Raw genomic sequence first — 8,585 nt, 5'->3', positions numbered from 1 at the left:
GTTGGAGGAATACGAAGCCAGGAAGAGAAATGAAAAAGAAGAACCAACGGATGCAATGTTTGCGAAGAAAACTGCAAAGAATTTTGATCGGAAAGGAACCAGGAACGTAAGTGGATCAAAATTTAAATTCAAATGTTATTCGGCGGAAAGGTAGGACATAAAGCCAGGGACTGCAGATTGAGAAATGTAAGCAAGAATATAGATGGAGACCAAAAGAAACAGGAAACGAGAAGTGCTCAAATATCGATGGTGGCAAATGCGGAAAAAGAACTATGGTGTTTGGATTCAGGTGCCTCATCGCATATGTGTTCTGATAGAGGTAAATTTTGCACCATCGGAGATGCTGGTACAGAAGTTTTGCATTTGGCAAACAATGACTCAACAAAGATTAATGGAACAGGAGTTGTCAAATTAAAATCAAGAGGTGGCTGCACTGGCAGATTAGAGAATACTCTGTATGTACCAGATCTACGTTCAAATTTATTATCTGTTGCAAAAATGACAGATAGGGGGTTTCAAGTGACATTTTTCAAGGATATGGCGGTAGTGGTTAATCCAAAAACCAAGGAAACGCTTCTAAAAGCGAAAAGAAACAGGAATTTATATTACGTCGAAGAAGAGCGTGAAGAAAATTGCAGATCAGCTCAAGAAATGGGTTTAAAAGACTGGCATGAACGTTTCGGACATCTCAACGAGAACGATTTGAAGGATATAATTCGGAATAAAAAGGTAAATGGTGTACATTTCGATACTAATGTAAAGCTACAGGTGTGTGAAACATGTATTAAGGGGAAGCAAGTTCAAGCCCCATTCCCCAGATCGACAAGGAACTCATCGGAATTGTTAGAGTTAGTTCACACCGATGTATGTGGCCCTATGAGGGTAAATTCGCACGGAGGAAGTCGTTATTTCTTGACTTTTATCGACGATAAATCAAAGTGGTGCGAAATATATTTTTTAAAGAAGAAGTCAGAAGTGTTGGAAAAGTTTAAAGAATATCAGAAAATGGTGGAAAAACGAACTGGAAGGAAAATAAAGACATTACGATCAGATAACGGTACAGAATATACCAATAATGAGTTCAAGAATTATATGAAAAAGGAAGGAATAAAACATGAGTTTACCGTTGCATACACGCCTCAGCAAAACGGAGTGGCTTAGCGGAAGAATCGAACATTGGTCGAAATGGCTCGATGTATGATGATTCAATCTGGTGTTGCCCCGAGTTTCTGGGCGGAAGCTGTTCATACAGCGAATCATATACGAAACAGATGTCCTTCAAGAAGCCTTAATGGAGAAATTCCTTTTAAAATTTGGACAAATCGTAAGCCTGTGGTGAGTTATTTTCAAAAGTTTGGTACCACAGCATATATGTTAGAAAAGTCAAGGCGTCGTGGGAAATTTGAACCAAAGTCCAACAAATGTATTTTCATTGGCTATTCCGTAAAGTCAAAGGCATATAGATTATGGGATCCTCAACGCCGAGAAGTATTTTGTTCGCGAGATGTAAAGTTTACAAATACGTACCAACCGGAAAACAATTACTGCGATTTTATCGACGATGAGTTGGAACAAGAAGATGACACGTTTATTCCCACTCAAGGTACAAGTTTAGAAAACAAAATTCGAGAAAATAATTCTAATGAAGATAAGGAATTAGAAGAAGAAGGAATGCCAGAAATCAATATTCCAGGGGAAGCAATATCCGAGGATGAAGAAATGGAAGAATTCCATACCCCAATAGCCCCGAAAAGAGGTCCAGGAAGGCCGAAAAAATTACTAACTGGGAATAAAGGAAGGCCAAGAAAGATTTTTCATGAGACACAAAAGGATGATGAACAGGAAATCAATGTCGCAAGTTTAATAGACGAAAATGATCCAGTGACAGTATCGGAAGCAATAAATAGCTGTGAATCTCAAGAATGGGGAAAAGCTATGAAAATGGAATATGATGCACTGCGAAAGAATAATACATGGGAAGTAGTAGATAGACCAAACGGAAAGAAAATAATTGATGCAAAATGGGTATTAAGGAAGAAGTATAAACCCAATGGAAGTATTGACCGTTATAAAGCTCGTCTTGTAGCAAAAGGTTTTACCCAAATACCTGGCATAGACTTTAATGAAACGTTTGCCCCTGTAGCCAGGATGGGTTCTATTCGTTTAGTGATGGCTATAGCTGCTGAATTAAAATTGGATGTGTTCAAATTGGACTTCGTTACAACGTATTTGGATGGGGAAGTTGATGAAATAATTTATATGAAAATACCAGATGAATTGGAGTACATATTGGAAGAATCTGAATTGAAAAAGTACAAAGGTAACAAAGTATGTTTGTTGAAGAAGGCGTTGTATGGCCTAAAGCAGTCTGGTAGGCAGTGGTATAAAAAGCTGGATGAAAAATTGAAGGAGTTACAACTCCAACCACTGGATTCAGATCCTTGTATATATTTGTCGAAAGAAGGAGAAAAAATTACTATTGTTACAATTTACGTGGATGATTTGATAGTGGCAACAAATGACAAGAAAAAATGGTGTGAATTGAAAACAGAATTAGGCAAATCTTTTGAGATGAAGGATCTAGGACGTTTGAATTTATGTCTTGGAATAGAATTTCAGCAAGATCCAAATTCAAAGGAAATAACTATGTCCCAGAAGAAATATGTGCAGACAATCCTTAGGAGGTTTAATATGTCCGATTGTAAGCCCGTAAGTACACCATTGGATTGTAGCACAAAACTATCATTGAACATGTGTCCAAAGACAGAAGAAGAAAAAGCAGAAGTAGAAAAACTGCCATACCAAAATTTGGTTGGATCTTTAATGTATCTTGCAACATCTACCAGACCGGATATCGCTCACGCAGTTAGTGTTCTGAGTCAATACAACACGAATTATGGAAAAGAACACTGGGTCGCTGGAAAAAGAGTTCTACGTTATCTAAAAGGGACAGCAAATTATGCATTGAAATTTAAAGGAAGAAATGAATCTCTTGTGGGATACGCAGATGCAGACTGGGGGTCAAATATTGATGACCGAAGATCGTATACGGGATATGCATTCAAATTGGCAAATGCAGCAGTAAGTTGGGATTCCCGAAAGCAAAGAACTGTAGCAATGTCAAGTACCGAAGCAGAATACATGTCGCTCTCCGATTGCACTAAAGAAGCTATTTATGTCAGAAGATTTTTGACGGAGGTACTTGGAGAACAGAATACGACAACAATTTTCAATGACAATCAAGGAGCAGGATTGTTAAGTAAGAATCCAGTATTCCACAACAGAACTAAGCACATGGACGTCAGACATCACTTCGTAAGGCAGAATGTCATGGAGAACGTTATAGAAGTAAAATATTTACCTACCGAAGAGATGCCTGCAGATGTCTTAACAAAATGTTTGGCGAAGACGAACCACAATAAATGTGTAGTAATGTTAGGATTAGTTAATGTAAATAATTAAAAATGTATTAAGTATTTTTTGAGGGGAAGTGTTGTAAATGGTAAAACAATACTTTGTACATTTCTACTGTAACTGAATATTTACATATTTAACATAGAAGGCTATGCATTGTGTATGCATTGAAGAAAGAAAAAATATATATACACATTTATGTTTTTCGGTCAAGTTAGTTTTTGAAGTCAGTCGAAGTCAGTTTTAAGTTACTTATTAATAAAAGTTATTCATCTACAATTAACCGTTGGTTGGTGTTTTATTCCTCGGACTCCTCAAATTATCACACCCTTAAAAAAATATTCTTTAAAAAATCCACGCCTCTTTATGGACCCTGAGAAGGCCTAAGAGCCCAGAAAAAATATTCTTTAAAAAATCCACGCCTCTATGAGAGTCCCTTAAAAAAATATTCTTTAATAAATCCACGCCTCTTTTAGTCCCTTAAAAAAATATTCTTTAATAAATCCACGCCTCTTTTAGGCCCTTAAAAAAATATTCTTTAATAAATCCACGCCTCTTTTAGGCCCTTAAAAAATATTCTTTAATAAATCCACGCCTCTTTTAGGTATTGAAAAAAATATTCTTTAAAAAATCCACGCCTCTTTTAGGTTTTAAAAAAATATTCTTTAATAAATCCACGCCTCAGTTGGCCCTTGAAAAATATTCTTTAATAAATCCACGCCTCAGTTGGCCCTTAAAAAAATATTCTTTAATAAATCCACGCCTCAGTTGGCCCTTAAAAAAATATTCTTTAATAAATCAGTTGGCCCTTAAAAAAATATTCTTTAATAAATCCACGCCTCTTTTAGGCCCTTAAAAAAATATTCTTTAATAAATCCACGCCTCTTTTAGGCCCTTAAAAAAATATTCTTTAATAAATCCACGCCTCTTTTAGGCCCTTACAAAAATATTCTTTAAAAAATCCACGCCTCTTTTAGGCCCTTAAAAAAATATTCTTTAAAAAATCCACGCCTCTGTTGGCCCTTAAAAAAATATTCTTTAAAAAATCCACGCCTCTGTTGGCCCTTAAAAAAATATTCTTTAAAAAATCCACGCCTCTGTTGGCCCTTAAAAAAATATTCTTTAAAAAATCCACGCCTCTTTTAGGCCCTTAAAAAAATATTCTTTAATAAATCCACGCCTCTTTTAGGCCCTTAAAAAAATATTCTTTAATAAATCCACGCCTCTTTTAGGCCCTTAAAAAAATATTCTTTAATAAATCCACGCCTCTTTTAGGCCCTTAAAAAAATATTCTTTAATAAATCCACGCCTCTTTTAGGCCCTTAAAAAAATATTCTTTAATAAATCCACGCCTCTTTTAGGCCCTTAAAAAAATATTCTTTAATAAATCCACGCCTCTTTTAGGCCCTTAAAAAAATATTCTTTAATAAATCCACGCCTCTTTTAGGCCCTTAAAAAAATATTCTTTAATAAATCCACGCCTCTTTTAGGCCCTTAAAAAATATTCTTTAATAAATCCACGCCTCTTTTAGGCCCTTAAAAAAATATTCTTTAATAAATCCACGCCTCAGTTGGCCCTTAAAAAAATATTCTTTAATAAATCCACGCCTCAGTTGGCCCTTAAAAAAATATTCTTTAATAAATCCACGCCTCTTCTAGGCCCGTGAAAAAAATATTCTTTAATAAATCCACGCCTCTTTTACACCCTTGAAAAATATTCTTTAATAAATCCACGCCTTGGATGGACCCTTGAAAAAATATTCTTTAATAAATCCACGCCTTGGATGGACCCTTGAAAAAATATTCTTTAATAAATCCACGCCTCAGTTGGCCCTTGAAAAATATTCTTTAATAAATCCACGCCTCAGTTAAAAAAATATTGAAAAATATTTTTAAAAATCCACGCCTCAGTTGGCCCTTGAAAAATATTCTTTAATAAATCCACGCCGCAGTTGGCCCTTGAAAAATATTCTTTAATAAATCCACGCCTCAGTTGGCCTTGAAAAATTTTCTTTAATATTTCCACGCCTCTTTTGGCCCTTGAAAAATATTCTTTAATAAATCCACGCCTCTTTTAGGCCCTTAAAAAAATATTCTTTAATAAATCCACGCCTCTTTTAGGCCCTTAAAAAATATTCTTTAATAAATCCACGCCTCTTTTAGGCCCTTAAAAAAATATTCTTTAATAAATCCACGCCTCTTTTAGGCCCTTAAAAAATATTCTTTAATAAATCCACGCCTCTTTTAGGCCCTTAAAAAAATATTCTTTAATAAATCCACGCCTCTTTTAGGCCCTTAAAAAATATTCTTTAATAAATCCACGCCTCTTTTAGGCCCTTAAAAAAATATTCTTTAATAAATCCACGCCTCTTTTAGGCCCTTAAAAAATATTCTTTAATAAATCCACGCCTCTTTTAGGCCCTTGAAAAAATATTCTTTAATAAATCCACGCCTATTTTAGGCCCTTGAAAAAATATTCTTTAATAAATCCACGCCTCTTTGGTAATTTAAATTAAATTCAATATCTATAAATTTACTAAGTTTTTGATTTCTCGCTTCGTACACAATAACAGTAAATGCCACCAAAAACAAAAATTTTTCTAATTGTTTCCAATCACCATTTTTATGTAAATGTCATGGCATTTGGTAAAATCCATGCGATTTCATGTGAAATTTATTGCCAAGTAAATCGGGCACATGAACACGAAAAATTGAACGGAGCTTCTAAGCTCCGATTCATAAATCTTTAAACTAAAATATATGTTTGGCTTTTAATTAGTTACGCCAAATCCACTTGCCTCCTGGTTTGTCATTTCAATTCGACCAGTACACACACACACTCAGTCATTCATATACACATACACTCTCAAAAAGCTAATGTACCGCCGACGCTCGCTCTATACAATTGTTTAATCTCGAACATCATAAATCATTACTGAGTCATTGCACAGCAGCTATGCAATGAAAACCGAAACGAAAACAAAACAAAAAATCAACAACAACAAAACAAAGCACACATACATACAAAGCGAACAAAAATCCGAAAAAAATAAATAATAAAATTCATACATTTATTTATAAAAATGGAACGAGCGCAACTGTATCCACAATTATGTTCCGCATAACAGCGGCAACAACAATACCATTTTCTATTTGCACTTCAAGTTGTTTCCTTAGTTCGTATTTGTGGTTAGCCCTTTTGTTGGTTGGTACTTCTCGTGAGCAACAATGGCAGCAGCCAAAGTACCACATAGCTATAGAGGAACATCAGCATCAGCTATGTTGGCATCCACTTTCACTTGGAATAAATACAGCAGCAACAACCACAATTGAATGGACTGAATTGAAAGGACCGCGACAAGGACCACCACCACCAGAGGAGCGAGTGCAACAAAATGTATGGCATTCACAGAAAACATTTTTCAAAACAATTTCATAAATTTTCATACAGAACAGCGACTAGAAATTAAAGAAAGAAATTCGTAGGGGTATTCATGGAACGGTTTGATGTTCAAGGGGCTGAAGCTGAAGCTGAAAAAGTCTATATGGACGAGCTGAACTTCAGAGAGTCCCTATGGGCGAGCTGAAGCTCAGGAGCCCTATATAGACGCGATGAGGCTCAGGGAGCCTTTGTAGACGAACTGTAGCTCAGGGAACCTTTACAAACGAGATGAGGCTCAGGGAGACTTAATAGATGAGGTGAAGCTTAGGAAATCTTCTACAGACAAACTGAAGGGGTGATCTATAGACTAGTCTCTATAGGTAAGCAGAAGCTCAGGCAGTCTCTATTTACAAGCAGGGAGTCTCCATTGAAAAGCTGAAGCTCAGGGAGTCTCTATAGATGAGCTGAAGCTTAGGGAGTCTTTCTAATAAGATCTGAAGGGGGTCTTTCATATACGAGCTGAAGGGAGTCAGCTGAAGGGCGTCTTCAATAGACGAGCTGAAGGGCGTCTATCATAGACGAGCTGAAGGGAGTCTATCATAGACGAGCTGAAGGGAGTCTATCATAGACGAGCTGAAGGGAGTCTATCATAGACGAGCTGAAGGGAGTCTATCATAGACGAGCTGAAGGGAGTCTATCATAGACGAGCTGAAGGGAGTCTATCATAGACGAGCTGAAGGGAGTCCTTCATAGACGAGCTGAAGGGCGTCTATCATAGACGAGCTGAAGGGAGTCTTTCATAGACGAGCTGAAGGGCGTCTATCATAGACGAGCTGAAGGGCGTCTATCATAGACGAGCTGAAGGGCGTCTATCATAGACGAGCTGATGGGAGTTTATCATAGACGAGCTGAAGGGCGTCTTCAATAGACGAGCTGAAGGGCGTCTTCAATAGACGAGCTGAAGGGCGTCTTCAATAGACGAGCTGAAGGGCGTCTTCAATAGACGAGCTGAAGGGCGTCTTCAATAGACGAGCTGAAGGGCGTCTTCAATAGACGAGCTGAAGGGCGTCTTCAATAGACGAGCTGAAGGGCGTCTTCAATAGACGAGCTGAAGGGCGTCTTCAATAGACGAGCTGAAGGGCGTCTTCAATAGACGAGCTGAAGGGCGTCTTCAATAGACGAGCTGAAGGGCGTCTTTAATAGACGAGCTGAAGGGCGTCTTTAATAGACGAGCTGAAGGGCGTCTTCAATAGACGAGCTGAAGGGCGTCTTCAATAGACGAGCTGAAGGGCGTCTTCAATAGACGAGCTGAAGGGCGTCTTCAATAGACGAGCTGAAGGGCGTCTTCAATAGACGAGCTGAAGGGCGTCTTCAATAGACGAGCTGAAGGGCGTCTTCAATAGACGAGCTGAAGGGCGTCTTCAATAGACGAGCTGAAGGGCGTCTTCAATAGACGAGCTGAAGGGCGTCTTCAATAGACGAGCTGAAGGGCGTCTTCAATAGACGAGCTGAAGGGCGTCTTCAATAGACGAGCTGAAGGGCGTCTTCAATAGACGAGCTGAAGGGCGTCTTCAATAGACGAGCTGAAGGGCGTCTTCAATAGACGAGCTGAAGGGCGTCTTCAATAGACGAGCTGAAGGGCGTCTTTAATAGACGAGCTGAAGGGCGTCTTCAATAGACGAGCTGAAGGGCGTCTTCAATAGACGAGCTGAAGGGCGTCTTCAATAGACGAGCTGAAGGGCGTCTTCAATAGACGAGCTGAAGGGCGTCTTCAATAGACGAGCTGAAG

The sequence above is a fragment of the Musca vetustissima genome, unplaced genomic scaffold (genome assembly GCF_032173495.1).
Source record: "Musca vetustissima isolate MV318-11 ecotype Yass unplaced genomic scaffold, APGP_CSIRO_Mvet_v1 utg4848, whole genome shotgun sequence".
NCBI classification, from domain to species: domain Eukaryota; kingdom Metazoa; phylum Arthropoda; class Insecta; order Diptera; family Muscidae; genus Musca; species Musca vetustissima.
Note: the sequence above shows the minus strand (reverse complement) of the source record.